The following is an 18,455-nucleotide window of genomic DNA, read 5'->3' on the forward strand; positions in this document are numbered from 1 at the left end:
GCAACCAATTTTAATTCTGAATTGAGGCATTTCAAATGTTGTTTTACATTATTATGATATTTCTTTCTTTCCTGTGTAAGTAATGTACATTCTGGTTCCTTATTTCTGCTGTCTAAACACGATTAAGATGGGCCCAAGCATAGATAGTGCACATCCAACACTATTTGTCATCTTTCTTATCAAAAATGTTCTACTTTAAATAAACGCAGAGAGAGAGAGAGAGAGAGAGAGAGAGAGAGAGAGAGAGGGGTGCTAGCAAGTGTGCTACTACTCCCTTATAGTTTGCACCAAAATCGTATAATTGTTTTATTGCAAGGTGAAGGCTTGGTTGCTAAGTGAAATGCTTTCCACAGTTGAGAAGATGGTTTAAAAGACAAAAGAAAAGAAGAAAACACACAGACACAGGATATATAATTAGTATTGGTTTTGCCAAAAGCACCAGCAGTACACTTACTGTTGAAAAGATCGTCTTGGGAATGGCAGTGGAGCATCAGGAATACAGTATTTCTTGTCAACCATTGATCAAAGTATAGCTGAACACGTTGTTTTGTCTCTAAATCCATTCACAGCTGCCTGGTTATGCCAGGACATAGACTATTATTTTCAACTCTCCCATCCTAAATCTCTGAGCTGCAACTCATCAGGAGTATACACATTTATGTATATCTGTATGTGTGTATGCATGTAAGTATGTGTGTATTTATTTTTGTCAAGGAACAGCAGTGCAAATGAACGTTAAGTATTCTAAAGGAATCCCACACATGGCACTTTTCTGCCAGGGATAACGCATGACATAGCCTTTGAGGAAAATGAAAGATTCTGGGTGGAACAGATTTTGTGAAGGGATTCCTGAATATTTGACATTGGAATGCAGATGACTATAATATTTCCCTGGGGTGACCAGCCCTGGTCCAGGAGATCCACAGTCCAACAGGTTTCTGTAGGTCACCCCAAAAAGGATAGATTTTTAAAGGCTTCGAACAACTGCTCAGTTTTTTTATATATTATAAGCATTCAATCAATAAAATCATATGTCGGAGATGCAGGAAGCTTCTGATAAAGAAAATTGGTCTTCCCAGTTTTGCCGATAGCGGCTGGGGTTTTGCTTTGGACAGGGCCTAAATCAAAAGTGGCCTGTTCTGATTATTGGTCTCTCTAGATACAGGAGACACTTCTTCACACAGAGAGGCATCACAATCTGGAACAAACTCCCCAGTGATGTGGCTGAAGCGACAATTTGGGAACATTCAAAAATAGACTGGATAGGATCCTTGGATCACTTAGTATTAATGGACACCAAACGAGCACGAGGGGTCGAATGGGCTCCTCTCGTTTGTCAACTTTCTTTTGTTGTTATGGGTCAGAAATACGAGACATCCATAGCAGGAATAGAACCAATGACAACCATACAAGACTAAACCCTCCAGTTATAGTTTTGTCTTTCCCAGGTTATATGGCAACGGCACCTTCTCGTGCTGTGGAAGTGCAGATAAACACCTTTTCATTGGTTAAAGTCAGTCCCAAGTGACCAATAGCAATTGTTTCAAAATGCACTCAAGAACAAGAGAGCGTTTGTTTTTGAATGCGGGGTTTATGTTATAACTCAAATTTCATTTTAATCATCACAATGGGATTCCATAATCCCCCCAATGCAAGATTGTTGATTGTTATGATTTAGCTCTTTTGTTTTGTATATATGTAATATGACTGAGTAAGAGGATTTGAAGAAATAAATTGAGTGATTTAATCATGTTTTCAGAGGTAAATCACCGGCTATGTCCATAATGTAGAAAATAGATTTGGTTGACTTTATTGGTATGCCTTTTGGTAACAAACAATTGTTCCTGTTTTGCAGAACACGAGGTTAGCTGTGTGAGTCCATACTCAAATCCTGAGTAGTAAAAAACACTGGTTTTCCAACATTTTCCTCCACAGATCACGCACTAAACGGTATACAATGGCAACACACAATAAGCACACACACATCCCTAAAAGATCAATAATCGAAGATCTTCAAAATATAGATCACTGTACCACTTTACTAGCCCTAGCAATAGCTGGAACCCCAAGACAGTTTTTAGCTGGATCAAATCTGCAACTACAGGTGTGTTTTCAGTACAGGTGTAATTCAGTAGAACCTCAACCATAATCCTACAGGAAGTCTAATACTGGAGGGTCTAGCCCTCACCTGTGCAGGGGTTTCAGTTACCCTCTTCGGGAATGTTCCTGTTTTGAATGGTTGGATAGGTGAGTGATTCATTTTCAAACTCATCTGCATATCCTCTTATTTTGTGTTTTAAGTCATTGCATAGATGTTCCAATTCTTTGCCAAATGAAATTATGCAGGTACACAAATATTTTGTATTATTTTCTTTTGATCACATTCCAAGCACTCTGTACAAATGCTGCCGATGCAGTAATTTACTGTATTCTGGATTTAGGCAAGCAGCTTGGAAGTTGTATATATGCAGAGTTGTTTATGATTGTGCTAATTAATTGTTTTTTGTGCATTCAGTGGAGTTATGTCTGTACAATGCATTATCAGAAATTTCTCCATGGACTCCATCCATCTTCATAAGTACAAATATATTAATTTAGGGAAAATATGAGATGAAGTGTATTAGCCAGGCTTAATTTTAAACTGTAATTGTACAATTATTTGTTTTTGAATTTGTTACATGGTTTTTATGAAAGAAAACAATAATAATAATAATAAAAATCAAAAGTTTTTAAACTCCACTCCCATTGCTCATTGTCTCATCATATGCAGATCTTAATTAATTGAAATTTCTGCCACAACCCCACATTCAAGACAAGCAGGTGATATCCATATATTAGACTAGCAAAGAGATAAAGTCCAGCGAAATTAAAAATAATATATGGCTGAATGGGGGCGGGGGGGCAACTCTCAGAAAAGCAGAGGGAACATTACGTACGGGAACTCGGTTGAAGCTTTTGAGAGGAAACTGCAGTTAATCTGCCCTTGCAATGACTGTAAATGTCCTTGGAATGCTTATCTTGAAGCTATTACAGTGATCATAAATCAGCAATAGTCGTTACCAATGTTAGGACATGGAGAGGGGGTTTTAGAGGATACGAGCAACAAGACTGACCTGGGTTCTCTGAGGAGAATGTTCAGGAGTTTTATAACAAAGGGAAAATAAGGGAACTACACAACGCATCAGCTGGTCTTAAAATGAACTGCCAAATCTGAAGATCTGACTTGTTACCAAGGCAATAGTGGTCCCTCTAACGTGCATTGTGCATGTCCTAATCTCCTAATTGCTGAAGAAATACCTTTTCTTTCTTTCTTTAACCCCGGTGGTTGTACTGTTTTCCTGTGGTTGAACATTAACTCATTCTATTGGTGGATGTACTTCAGAGAGTACAAAAAGTAGGATATATCTGTGGTACCCTTGTGTGGTTTCCCGTATCTACATTTGAATGGTCTGTAATAGCACACATTTATCTGAGATTCTTGCTAGGTTGTCTTCCATTCCTGACTAGTTCAAATAATTCTAGCACTTCCAAAGCAAACCAAACCAGGCCACTTTTCTTTCCATCAGTGGGCTTATGTTGCGTCTTTATTAAGCTGTCCGGTTTGTCGGGAAGTGTTTAAAACCTGCAGCTCAAGCTACTTAAATATGGTTAACTGATGTTTGTATACAACACGTTCCGTTCTGGAGCATTTGAGCGAATTCTTTGCTAATCCTAAACGATGGCATGTTCAACCAATATTGTCCACTTTGGATAACCCAGATACTTTGCCGTTTCCACAGACGAAACCTCCACACACTGCTCTGCCCTTGATTTTATGCTTGGCATGATTACAAGTATAGCATTTCTGCTGCTGGCAAGCACTCAGCTTTCTGTGCTCACAATGCTATGATAGACTTAAGCCTTTCCCCAGGTGTAGAGCGAGAGTGGGCCGAGGAGCCAGATGCTTCGCTTATTCTCAGAACCCTTCTGACAAACCTTGTGTCGCGCACACAACCCAGGGATGACCTGAGCCATGTGTCGAAATTTGCTTGTTAGTTTGCAGATTGTGTGTGAACTAGAATAAATATCAGCTATATGTGCTCTCTGTTGCATGCACGGCAATACACATGTGCAATACTACAGGAAATGTAGATGAGAAGGTTATTTTGAATGGGAACAGTGCCTGTCATAAATCTATTGAACCGAAATCCTGAGAGTCCACATTGTTTTAGCTGAAGCACCATAATAATGTGCTCTCTCTGAAGTCACATTTCTTTGTGATTGATTTTTTTATTTTTTTTTATAATTTATCAAATATCTAAGAGATGTCAAATGCTCATATAGAAAGGTACTTGTGTGCTGTTTGGTGTTGTTTTCCATGCAGTGTTAAAACCAAGTGTTAGTGTGTCTAGTGAATTGCAGAAATATCCAGTGCCGGTTGTGAAATGTGCATACATGGTGCTGGAAAGTAAAACACTGCTGGGAGATTGGTATTGATGAACTTATCCGTTCCTGCAGAAGTGTCTGGCTTCTGAATTCTGTGCTGTCTGCAGATTTGAGATCAAAACCATTATTTACATTAGTCTGAGCCGGATTTGAACCCAGGAAGCCCATGTTAAAAAAGAAATCCTGTGATTTAACACAATAGTCTCATCCATTACACCGTCTACTGTAGTATCATAGAGACAGGCCAATTGAAAGAACGGTTTACGTGTTAAGTGTGATTTTAAAGTGGGAAACAAAGAAGATAACTGCAGTTTTAATGATGCATTGTATATTTATGCCTTTTCTGGCAAACAAACGCTGTCATTTATGCAAAACCGAGTTGCCCTGTGGAATTGCAGAATGTGGCTTTGCTTTAAAGGCTTACAACCACCCTGGCATTCTCGATCAACATATATTTTACAAAGAACGTGTATCTGTATCTGAGAAAAATTTGTATAATATTTAATTTGTGTATTATTATGAATATCAGGTCAGAGTTTGAGATTAACACCAATAACTATAATGAGAACAGATGTTTAGATCTCTTTGATGTAGACTTAATATGTTAAGTCAATAGCTCATCCATGCTGGCTTAATCGTCAGATGTTTGCTGGTCCCCATTCATTGAGAGATTGTTTTAGATTAAGCGGAGGGCACTCTGTACAACTATGATCCATATTAAATCTCGGTAAAATGAAAATTGCAGAGGTTTAGCAGGGATCACCGTGATGGAGAATTTAATCACAACCCGGCTGTGTTGACTGTCCCAGTGTCGTCATTTTGATAATTCAGATGCTATACTTGGGATTATGAATAATGCAGTATTTATTAACGGGAGCATTCTCATCAGACTTGCATTTCGCGCTTTGGTTAATAAATGCCTGGAACATAACTATAAAGTAATCCACGAGTCTATTTTAATTTAGCTGTAAAAATGGGACTGGGGGGGACGGTGCTTAAAAATGAAAATAAAGAGCTTTTCGAAAGAAGGGAGAGGGTTAAGAATGAGGCTGTGTTTGTGTGTTCATAGGCATAATCTCCCAAAGCTTTAAATACTGTCAGTATAAATAGGGATACAATGACAGGGTCTTTCATTAATGGTATTAAACCGTTAAGAATACACTGTTCCAGATCTTTAACTAAAGAAAATGCATTTATTATGTAGTCTTTATAATCAATTAAGAACAAAAGGGACTCTTTTCATGTTTATTTTCCCCTGCACAGAAAGTCTAGCATGTAGTGCCCAGAAAAATGTTTTTGTATGCTTTATTCTGTTTAAAAATATATTTGTTTATTTCAATTTCTATAAAACAAAAACGGACAATTCACAATTTTCTGTACTTGTATTGGTTTACTTATTCTAATATCAGGGTTACACAAAATAAACAACATAAGTGCCACTAATCAAGACACACAAATACTCCTGTACTTTCAATTTAGCCAGTGGGCTACTTCCATCAGCAGTCCCCAGGCAGGCATTGATGACATCTAAAGCTCAGCATGCCTCTCACTCCATCCCTCTGCAAGATATCTCTCTTTTCGATGACATCACTGGTAACATGCTAAATACACACAATCCATACATAATAAGTTTCCTCAGACGTTGAGTGTTTTGCTGTGTTTCTTTCCAGTGGTTAGTGTGAATCACGGTCATGTCTGCACTCCGGCACACAGGGACATGGAGTTTGCTTCTCAGCCCCTCTCTCTCTCTCTCTTTCTTTCTCTCACCTGGCCTCTCTCTATCTTGGTGCAGTCCCCGAGCTCCGGCAGCACTGGGAGAAATTGGAGTAATTGGAGAAATACATACAAATAAGCACCGTGCAGCAGATGGCCACTGTATTAATTTCCCTCCCCATATTAAACGATTGTTAACGAGTACAGATGCCCCACAGACATGTTTAAACTTCAACCTCCGTTTGAAATGTGTTCTTAATTATGCGCCGGTTGGTACGGTATCTTCTTGGGTTTGCACTCTGTAATCAAAATCCAACCTAAAAACTTGTTCCGCCGAAAATCAGGTTTAATCTCCCGCTTCAAGAAAAGATGAACATTAATCCACATCTGTCCATACAAATGTTTACCGCTCATATTTTCTGCTAGATCCTGTTACTTCAGAACAATCTTCAGTAATCAGCTCCCACAGCGATCAGCGCTCGGTGGGTTCAGGACAGACTTTGGGTGGATTACCGCAAAGTTCAAGAGAGGAGGACGTTGGACGGCCATTTTTTGTCATTTCTGGTTGATGGAATGACATTCTGGCCCTGTACCTCATTTAACCTGCATTGTGTAAGCGTCTCAGGATGGATATTGTATAGATGATGACAATACTACAAACTAAATTATTATTATTAACTCGATTGTCTCTCACTCATTGCTTTTTGATAAAATGTTCTGCAGAAAATTGTCTGTCAAGCATATACTGAATGCAGTCTACCTTCTTCTCCTGTAATGCCTTCTGTTTTTTCTCTCTCTCTCCTGCATCCTCATGGTTGAATAGTGCAATTTTTCCACCTCATTAAAGGCCATTGGCAGACCGAGTTGTGCGATGAATTAATGTGTTGACTTAGCCGTAACTGACTGGACTTCGACTGCTATATACAGTGAGGGAAAAAAGTATTTGATCCCCTGCTGATTTTGTACATTTGCCCACTGACAAAGAAATGATCAGTCTATAATTTTAATGGTAGGTGTATTTTAACAGTGAGAGACAGAATAACAACAACAAAATCCAGAAAAACGCATTTCAAAAAAGTTATGAATTGATTTGCATGTTAATGAGTGAAATAAGTATTTGACCCCTTCGACTTAGTACTTGGTGGCAAAACCCTTGTTGGCAATCACAGAGGTCAGACGTTTCTTGTAGTTGGCCACCAGGTTTGCACACATCTCAGGAGGGATTTTGTCCCACTCCTCTTTGCAGATCCTCTCCAAGTCATTAAGGTTTTGAGGCTGACGTTTGGCAACTCGAACCTTCAGCTCCTCCACAGATTTTCTATGGGATTAAGGTCTGGAGACTGGCTAGGCCACTCCAGGACCTTAATGTGCTTCTTCTTGAGCCACTCCTTTGTTGCCTTGGCTGTGTGTTTTGGATCATTGTCATGCTGGAATACCCATCCACGACCCATTTTCAATGCCCTGGCTTAGGGAAGGAGGTTCTCACCCAAGATTTGACGGTACATGGCCCCGTCCATCGTCCCTTTGATGCGGTGCAGTTGTCCTGTCCCCTTAGCAGAAAAACACCCCCAAAGCATAATGTTTCCACCTCCATGTTTGACGGTGGGGATGGTGTTCTTGGGGTCATTCCTCCTCCTCCAAACACGGCGAGTTGAGTTGATGCCAAAGAGCTCGATTTTGGTCTCATCTGACCCCAACACTTTCACCCAGTTCTCCTCTGAATCATTCAGATGATCATTGGCAAACTTCAGACGGGCCTGTACATGTGCTTTCTTGAGCAGGGGGACCTTGCGGGCGCTGCAGGATTTCAGTCCTTCACGGCGTGGTGTGTTACCAATTGTTTTCTTGGTGACTATGGTCCCAGCTGCCTTGAGATCATTAACAAGATCCTCCCGTGTAGTTCTGGGATGATTCCTCACCGTTCTCATGATCATTGAAACTCCACGAGGTGAGATCTTGCATGGAGCTCCAGACCGAGGGAGACTGACAGTTATTTTGCGTTTCTTCCATTTGCGAATAATCGCACCAACTGTTGTCACCTTCTCACCAAGCTGCTTGGCGATGGTCTTGTAGCCCATTCCAGCCTTGTGTAGGTCTACAATCTTGTCCCTGACATCCTTGGACAGCTCTTTGGTCTTGGCCATGGTGGAGAGTTTGGAATCTGATTGATTGATTGCTTCTGTGGACAGGTGTCTTTTATACAGGTAATGAGCTGAGATTAGGAGCACTCCCTTTAAGAGAGAGGTCCTAATCTCAGCTCGTTACCTGTATAAAAGACACATGGGAGCCAGAAATCTTGCTGATTGATAGGGGATCAAATACTTATTTCCCTCATTAACATGCAAATCAATTTATAACTTTTTTGAAATGCGTTTTTCTGGATTTTTTTGTTGTTATTCTGTCTCTCACTGTTAAAATACACCTACCATTAAAATTATAGACTGATCATTCCTTTGTCAGTGGACAAACGTAAAAAATCATCAGGGGATCAAATACTTTTTTCCCTCACTGTACGTACTCTCACCCAAGTTTCAAGAATAGCGATTTTGTTTTCTCTGGATTGTTACGCAAAATAACTGCATCGTTTGAGAGTGTTTATCAGACTGTTTTCAGTGAAAATCTAGACATGGCCTTATCACGAAAGTCCTCTGAAACACGGATTCAAATGAAGGCATTTCTGACTATGATGGGAGTCAAAGAAAGAAGATAAAAAATGAGGAAAGGTTGGACACTTAAACTAATGAGACTGTATGATGTATTATGTAAGTTACTGCCTCAGCCCAACCTTTGAAATCAATCCACAAGTTGAAGCCTTTATTTACTTCCTCTTGTGAACTTTAAGTCAATTCTGCAAATGGCTCTAATTTCCTAATTCATGTTGAAGACTGGGGTTTGTGTGAGACAAAAGAGAGTCAGAGCCCGTCCTTTTAACACTGTCTGGATTAGAGGTTTCACTTGCTAAAAAGTCGTTGTGTTTCTTGGCTTTCTGACTGGCGATGAAGCGGTCATATTGTTTTTTGATAAAGTGATATTTGGAACGGTTTTCTTTGCCCAAACTCTTGTGAGATTATTGATATTTAGCGTTATATTGCAACTTTCCAACCTTAACTGGCTTGGCATTGCAGATTTATTCAATGTAGCTCGAAAGACAAACTAAAAAACAGATATTTCACTCCAGTACGATGTGGAGTGTTCACAAAATAGACCTCAAATTACAGTGTGGAAATCTGGAAACTGGAAATCTTTGTGTGTGTGAATGAGTGGTGTGAATATTTTTAACTCAAAGCAAGACATTTAATATGTTTTAAATGTGAAAGCACAGTTGAGTTCCGTGTTTTTTTTTCCCGAGTTCTTTTAGCTTTATGTGATTTGAGATCTTCATGTGTGCCGCTATGAATTTGTCCTCTACCCACGCCTCCAGTCCGGTCCCGGTGACCCCACATGAGAACTGCTCTGTGTTGTTTCTCTGCCCCTGTAGCCTTCTGTATCTTCTGGGAGAGTTTTTTTTTTTTTTTTTTTTTTTTGTGACTGCAGCTTGAATAAGCAGGAATAGACTTTGAGCTGGAGGCCTCGTTTTGACCAATATGCCCATGTCTCTCTGTTGCAGCTTCTCATGAAGCTTTTGCTTATCTGTTAGGACACTGGCATGTTAATTATATGGATGGCCATTTAGCACAAAACACATTTATTCCATTTGGTGTAAGAAAAATAAGAGCTGCAGAAGATGCACTTATATCTGCGATTGTTAAACACTCTCCTCTCTCAATTTACCCTATATTTGTATTTCCCCTCCCTGCCCCTTTCGCTCTGTCTAGGGAATAAACGGTTACGGTGGCAATTAAGGAAGTATTGTTGAGTTCTAAACCAACAATAGCAGCAACATGAAGCTGCTCCCATGTCTTCACAGTAATATATTGTATCCCCACCTACGGACTCTGCTGCCACCTGTCACGAATGGCACAGTTCTGTTCATTACGCAATCGGCCCATCAGCTCGGCAGAATGTGTCCCGAATTAATGCCAATTTCAGATGGTTTCATTTAATTAATGCTGCATACCAGAGGCTGCTTTGAAAACACTCACGCTTATAATGCCTGGACGAGGGGACTAATATTATCTGTAGTAACTTGGGTTGCATCAAATACAGTAATCTGCTGAATAACGTTTAAGGATGAAGTTTTAAGTCGGGATGTGTTTGGTATGGCTCGAGAGGATTGATTTAATTACTATGTTCTGGGCACCGTATTTTGGGGATCCTCTGTAAAAGCTGAACATTTGGCACTTAACCAATGCAGACCATTATGCTGATTTTTTTTTTTTTTTTTTTTTTTTACCTTCCAACCACGTTTTGCTTCACATCCCACCACCCCCCCCCCCCCCCACGACAGTTGTAATGCATTTTAAATAATAGTCCACTGTTCAGAACTAATCCCGATTACAGTGAGGGTAATGTATTTTACTTGCACTGTCAAATCAATGACACCCTCAGACAACAGACAAAGCATTAGTTAAAGCGAAGAAGCAATTGCTTGTTGCCATATTGTGGTTTTGGCAGATTATTTGGAGATATACTCGTTAAGAAAATACTAATATTTGTATCTGTATATGCAAAATGACTTGAAAAGATCTGAGCCTAACATACAAAGAGACATCTGGGATTATTTCTGTTTCAGCTGCTTATAGTCTTTATTTACAGAAATCTCACATTAAGTCGCAAATATTCTCGATTTATTTTTCTTCATTTACACTTTAGAAGGTAGACAATACTGAGGGGTGGGAAAAAGGATTGTTTAGGAGGGAAGTATAAAGTAATCTGTGTATTTAACCGCGTAAATCAATAGCACTTGAAAGCAGGAGCATTTTCAGATCTCGATGGGAAGTGTAAGTGTAGCTTGAGCTGATTTTTATTTATGGCGAGCTTCACCAAGAAAAAACAACTCCTCAAGATAATGAGTTACTTTCTTCTTGGAAGTACAATATGAATAAACAGATTGACCATAGTCTCCATTCCAGAAACACCCCCATCTAGGCAACACTTCCATCAGATTCAACGGGCTGTTCTTCACTTCCTCCCTCGTTTTTCACTGCATTAAATAAGGGAACAAGGCGAACCTAATGCCAAGCTGAAAATCTATAATGTTAAACAGCTGCTGTTTTGACCATGTATCAGTTTTCTAAGAATGCTTGTAACTCCGCGAACTGAATCATTTAATTTAGTAAGTCTAAAGCGCAGGAGATGATTGCTTTGACGCCTTCGAGACGAGCACAAAAATTCTGATTTTAGGATTTGGAAGAGTATTTAACGTCATTGTTTGACATCTTAATTTTTGTTCTCTACCTTTTGTTTTCCTTTTTGTGTGTGTTTTTGGTTCACGTATTACTGAGAGTAGCAAAAGTTGTGGGATGTCCATTAATGAATTTAGGGTGTCTTGTTGAGCTGAGAGAGGTTTGTTGTCACTGCAACAGAGATTATAACCGCGATTTCTTGGGGGCTGTGTTTTGATAAACTCGTTGCAACTAAAATGTCAACTGCTAACCTTTTTCTTTCTCCATAAGCGCCGAATAACCCAACCTTGTGCCTTCTGAAGCTCACACATTGACACCGCGTCCCACAGAGGTGCCATATTTATTTAATCATCAAAGACTCCCTCTCTTTTGGTGGGCTCTCAACATTGTGCTCCCAGGTGTTGTGCGTCTGAGAGAGTGAGACAGAGAGAAAGCACCTTCTGTACAAAACATCATACTTTGTTTGTCATCCTATTTAGGGAGCTAAACACAAAGGCCCTTATACATTTCTGTGGGATATTATTTATGTATTTATTTGGGGGGATTGATTTATATTACTGAGATAATTTAAAAGGGTTAATATCTAGGAAAGGAATATCTCATTTTATGTATGAATTGGAGGGCAGTTCTCAATTGCAAGATTTGAATAGATGACCTAGTATTTTGGATTTTGTAATCGTTTTTGGACTTGGTAAAGTTGTTTGAAATTAAGGAGAAATTAATAAGTTTCCCTTCTGTAAAGAGTTAGGCCCCTGTTGCATAAAGTAACACTTTTTTTGGAGCTCATACAGATCTGGTTTCATGGTTTCTATTTAAATCCTTTTATATATATATATATATATATATATATATATATATATATATTGAGGGTGTCATCTGCTTTAAAAGGAAATCAAATTGAGTGTATTGTGAAATTACTGCTCATTAGCACGGATCCCGCCTGCTGCAAACCTGGGGGGAGAGAAAATGCTGTTAAAATGAAGGCAAGGTCACTTTGCATTAAACCACCCTTGTTTGAGCTACTTACTTTAGACAGTCTTTTTTTTTTTTTTTTTTTTTACTTGCTGTAAATTTATATGTCTGGGACTTCGAGGCTACAGATGAGTACACAGATATATTAGTCTAATTATCCAATTTTAAAATGTCTTTAAAAGTAATGAAAGGGTAGAGTTATGGCATTAATACAATAAAATGAGTTAAAAAAGGGGGTGACTTAATAGCTTACTGTTAACATGCAATGAATAGGGAGCTATTAATTTCCTTTGCTGTTAAAAAATTGCTTACAGAAAGTTTCACATTCCAGTAGTACTTAAAGGAATTTCTAATTCAGATTGCTTGGAGCAACATTTTATACATAAATATATTAAAGGAGCATCACTTGCCACAGCAGGAATCACTAATATTAAGGAGCTTTTTTGACAGTTCTCTACTGTACTACATTAGCCTTTCGAAATGAAACCAGAGGAGGAATAAAGTGAATTTTGTCTGAATGGTTACTCAGGTATGTAGAACTGTAGTGATCATGTGGCTAAATAATGAACAGCAATTGTAAGAGAGAAAAAAAAAAAAAGTATTTTCTAGTGTATTTTTATCAGAAATCACCATTTTGCTACGGTGCCACAGCTATAGAATAAGCTGGCAAGTCCAATATTTTTTTTGGCAGTGCCTTGTCTTCCCTTCAGCTATGCCACGGCTGCATTTGCCTATAATTATAAAGACGGAAAGGTTGAGTGTAATGCTTCCTTAACAGAGGAGTATTAGGGGCCAGAATCCATATGGCAGATTTGAATTCAATTGTCTTTTGTCCCAGTTCTATCAAAAATGGCCCCACATAATCAAGAAAGCGGACAGATTTTCTCAAAGTGTCTAACCTTATTCCTTAAAGTCTGCCTTGCAACCAGTGCCCATCTGGGATCATTCCTGGGACATTAGAAGAGTGAAATCCCCAGTAACAGAAAATGTTCCTTTTATGCTTTTAAATATCTATAATTTTCCAGTGACGGGACTGTGCTGCAAATCATTTCATCTCCGGCAAGTGTTTCTCATAATGCATTCCAAGTATCACATTGGAAGCTGCCATGTATCTTAAAAGCTTATAATCTTTCCACACCGTCTGCGTGTTTAATTTAAACTTTCTTAACATGCTACGTGACCTGCAGAAACACAGCTTTTTAACACGAGTGAAGACCTTTGATTATCTGGAATTTTGAGGTCTGCCTTCTGAGTAACTTTATTTCAATATCGTAGATATATCGAATTCTAATATATATACTGATGATGAGATATGTTTGTTTGTGTCCCTCAGGTTCATGTCATGTGGAATAGTAAGACAATTCTGGTTGATTTAACAATGAGAAGTAATTTGAAGCATATATTACAATCAGCCTACAGTTTTTCATTTTGAGCCTTCAGCAATTAAGATTCTGGCTTTTTGTTTGTATTTTATTGTATTTGTACGTGCAGGATATGATATGCATCAGAGTGCCATCTACTGCTTATACCAAAAGGGATTAAGCATTCTGTGGCAGGCTGTCTTCCTGTACATTTCATTTTAATACTTTAAAGTTGCATCTGAAACAAAATACACTTGTTGAGAAGCAGAGTGCAATGTAATAAGCTAAATCAAGTTTTAATTTGATTGATATAACTCTGAATTATACATATTAAGCATTGGTTTAAGCAATGCAATCCGTACAAGAACTGATTGTGTAGATTACCATTTCAAATTTAACAGAAAGTGTTGTGTTTTCTCACCTTAGTAATTAAGTCAAAGCAGAGACATGATATGAAGAGAATTGTGCCTTATTGCCTATTTAAAAAGAATGGCTGTCTACCTGTTCACTTTTCAGCATTTGAGGGATTATTTGTCATTATCTTTCTCCAGTGGTATGTGGATTAAAGAGTATTTCGGCGCTTAAAATGGCAACGAGTTCATCTGGAACAAGGAAAAGTCAATAAACCTACACTAATTTCCCTTCCCTTCCCGCAAACCCAAATTCATTTTCATTTTCTGCAAGACAAAATACATACCATATTTTTCATAAAATATTTAGATTTCCAGTTTCCGAAATCTGGCCTCCTAAACTGTTGTTTATTGTAGGATTGAAACCCATTTGGGATCCTTTCAATTCAAAGTGGTGCCAGCTCGCTGTTTCTTTTTTGTTTTTCAAGTGATGGAGATGTGAAATATTTAAACACACTTTGTTGTTTGGGGACAATGCTAGGTAACAGATGGGCACACTCTGCAAAGCTGAATGTATGCAAATCTCCATACAAAGGGGCCCAGGATGTTTTCAATATAACAAGACTGCCTCGGGCCTGTTTTTAATCCCCCTTTACCAACAGCCAACGCTTTTTATCAAGTCAAATGCCTTAAGCATAATGTCAACTTGGACATCTGGCCGCATGTTTAAAAAAATTCTATTTAGTTGAAATATTTAGAGATGAAATCAGGACTCAGACTGGGAATATCAGATCAATCCTCCGAATGATTCTGAATTCTGCGTGACAGGCGCGAGCAACTTGACTATTTTCTGCTGTCAAAAGACCTGCTGTCTTGCACACCCCGTACAGTGTCGATATATACTTCGTTCTTGTTTACGTGTTGTCCAAGTTCTTTTTTCTGTTTCTGTTGTAAAATATATGATTTCCCATGCATCTCCAACTGATTCCATTTTGGCAGATGAAAAGGGGGATCTTTGATGCACGCAAATGCATGTAAGTGAGTGTATGACTGCTAAGGAAAAAAGGAGCACAGCGTGAGTCCCATTTAAGCATAAGCTGCTTTGATATTAGTCTTCCTCTATTTGTCTGGCCATGAGAAGAGTGTATCCAGCCGGGCTTACTTGGCAAACAATGCAATTTGTTAGTTGCTCACATTACAAAACTATATGATTCCCTCTTTCCACCGAGGTGACTTGTAGTGGTCAACTGGATCTGCAAAGACAACTGTGTGGACATGCATTTCTAATATCCTGGTTTGTGATAATTGCTCTTTTTGCAGAGATCAATATCAAAGATGTAAGTAGTGTGCAGAGATTCACGTTGACAGCTTTGTGTCTTTTAAATATTTTTTTTGCCACAGAGTTTCTAATCTAGAGCTATTTTTTATATTTGCATTTCCCATTTTCTTTCCATCCACTTGGAGAAAGGGCATTGCGTCTTAGTGAGGGTGCATTTGATTGTTCCACTTGCAATGCACGGTATCCAGCCCGTCAGGGTGTGTGCATCTATTTTCTCTCCTGCAGGGGTTATAGGCACCTTTTAAAGCCAGCAGTTGTTTAACACCTGGAAACGGTCCCATTCATTCAATTAAGCAAGTAATGAATTGAATTATGATGGCTTTGAGCTATAGTGGTGTAAAGACCTCATTAGCCTCCGTGCTCAGACCTTGACAGTCTGTCATGGAGACGTTTGCACAAGAACCAAACTCTACTCCGCTATAGATTAAGTAAGCCTTCGTTTCTTGATGTGTCGTGGGAAGCACATTGAGAATAAAGAGATTTAAAGTGTCTTAAAGGAATTGCTTCGGATGTCACCCCTCGCTTCTTTACATCGGAGAGTTTAATTGATGTATTTCACTGACTACACATACTTGCCAGGAGCGATGCCTCCTGTCAGAAGATACTAGGAGGATTCAAAGATATAAAGAGAAGTTATCCATTAGAATCCATTCCACTCATGGTAGAGTGGGGGGGACAACGTGAACGAATCTTGAAATAATGGAGCACTGGAGCTGGCCCAATACCGACTGGGTAATAATTAAAAGATGAAAATTACAACAACACCAAAGTTGTAGGTGTAGAAATCGATTTTTTTTCCCTGTTTTAATATTCCCACTGAACGCATGCACAATGAAAAGGTCCTCGATGACTCACTGTGCAGACTCCAAATTAATTTGGATGTGATTTTTTGTTGTTGCCAGATATCAGCAGGGGCTGATAGGCACCAAACTGCAGGCTTTTTATTGAGGATTGTTCACCACTTGCTAATTGATTGTCCAAGGCTCGGCGTTTGCAATAGGATTTTTTTCTTTTTCAATTCCACTGTGTGTGTGTGTGTGTGTGCGAGAGTGTGAGTTTTATAGGTTTTAGGAACTCTGATGGAATTATTTAAGTTAATTTAATTCTTCAGAATCTGCCCTCCTTATAGCTTCATTATCTGGAGTGGTTCTGTGTCTTGGAAAGAGATGGCCTCTTGATATAGTTTTATGCAGGTGAGTCACTCATATAATTTCTAGTGAGTATAGTTTTACATGTTAAAGTAAAAAAAAAAGGTAGTGTTCTATCATTTTATATGGCAGTCTGACTTACATATTTTGGGTTGTATATATTTAGACACACATGTATTTATATATTAAAATGTGTGATCATTTACACAAATAGCACATTGTTTTGTTCAAGATTTATTTGCAGTTACCCTCAATCTTGTAATGTATACTAGGAAGGGCATCCCATAATAGATCGTATTAACACTATATTTGTGACCTGGAATGAGAGAATTTTATGCATTGCTCAAAAGAGACCATGAATGAATCAAATGGGGGGAAAAAGGGGGATTTCGACCAAGAAATAGACCTCCCGCACTCCAGTCCTCTCCCTACAATTCAGGGTTACAGATTTCAGGAGACAGGAGATGAAAGATCTCCAGAATGCACTTTGACGGAGCTGTAAAAAGAGTTCAGCGCTAATGATCTGCTGTCATGTTTCTTATATTTTTCTTGAAAGCAACTGCTATATAGGCAATTGTGGCCTTATATGTTTAATTTGAAATTAATGAATTAATTACGTGAATTCGTCAGATGTCAGCTGGTTCTGATCTGTGTGTCAGTATTGATGGACACTCAGTGAGCTTCCCCCTTATGGTTCCATTAGTTCTAGTATCTTTCATAGATTTGCACGGTCATGCCTTTGTTGGTATTTTTTCAGTGCTGTATTTAGTCTCAGCTGCTCACATTTAACGCAAAATAAAGAGGCTGGTTATATATCTGATATCTGATATCCACATGACATTCAAGTATTCATGTTTTTGTTATTACTCCTGTGGACAGTGTCGATAATATGTATAAAAAGACACTTTAATTAAATAAAAGGGGAGAGGATAAAAGATGACTAAGGATGAAGAGAATGAATAAAGCATTCTCATCTTAAGCCTGAAGTGAGACAATGAAATAATCCAAAAGTGCCTCAGAACTGGATTTTATTAAAACGGTCGAAACATGGAAATTATTTTCTTCCACTCGGATAAGCCGAACAGGACGGCATAATTGTGGTGCAGTCTGGGAAATTCTAGAGAATATCCAGTCTCTGACACTTATTATAAGCCTCCCACTGCCCCCGCCAGAAAATTCTTTGTAGGAGATGATAACTTTCAGCTTCAGTTTGCGAGGACCATGCTACCTTTGGTGCTCTTTGTCTGGTGCACGTGGCAGCGGGTTCTGACCCAGCCTGAGGCCCCGGCAGTCGGTGAGGAGGCAGGAGAGGGATGGGAGAGGTAACAGCAGCAGACGTACCTGTGACAGCTCCGCACACTGCAGCTGCTGACTTGCTGGAGGGGGCTGCTGGTGTTGACACTGAACCGCAGAAAGCCTTGACTCACTCCCGGTCACCTGTACCCACCTTGCAGCTATAACTGCAGCACACGCCACCAGTTCTCTCCATATCTCGAGGCTCAGTCGCAGTATAACACCACACCAAGCGACAAAATCCCTTCACTGATACCGTGTCCTCTTTTTTTTTTTTTTCTCCTCTGTCTCTCCGTGGCACGTTAAATAAATTAAAAAAAGAAGCTATAACGAATTGTCAGCCGAAGGGTCTCTGTTTCCAGCAGAGCCAGATGTTGCCGACATTAAAAGCAAAATTGGCCTCACCTACCACGGTATGAAGTATTTCTCTTGGTGCTATGAGGTCGACTATAGGTTTCCCAAGTATTTGTACAGGAAAATGATGAACACGTTTACTTGTGGCTGCAGTGGGGTGCCATGGGCTGCCGTACCAATCAGCCAGATTGTTTGGCGCAGGACTGGCCTTCATC

Source organism: Amia ocellicauda, chromosome 4 (genome assembly GCF_036373705.1).
Source record: "Amia ocellicauda isolate fAmiCal2 chromosome 4, fAmiCal2.hap1, whole genome shotgun sequence".
Taxonomy (NCBI): Eukaryota; Metazoa; Chordata; class Actinopteri; order Amiiformes; family Amiidae; genus Amia; species Amia ocellicauda.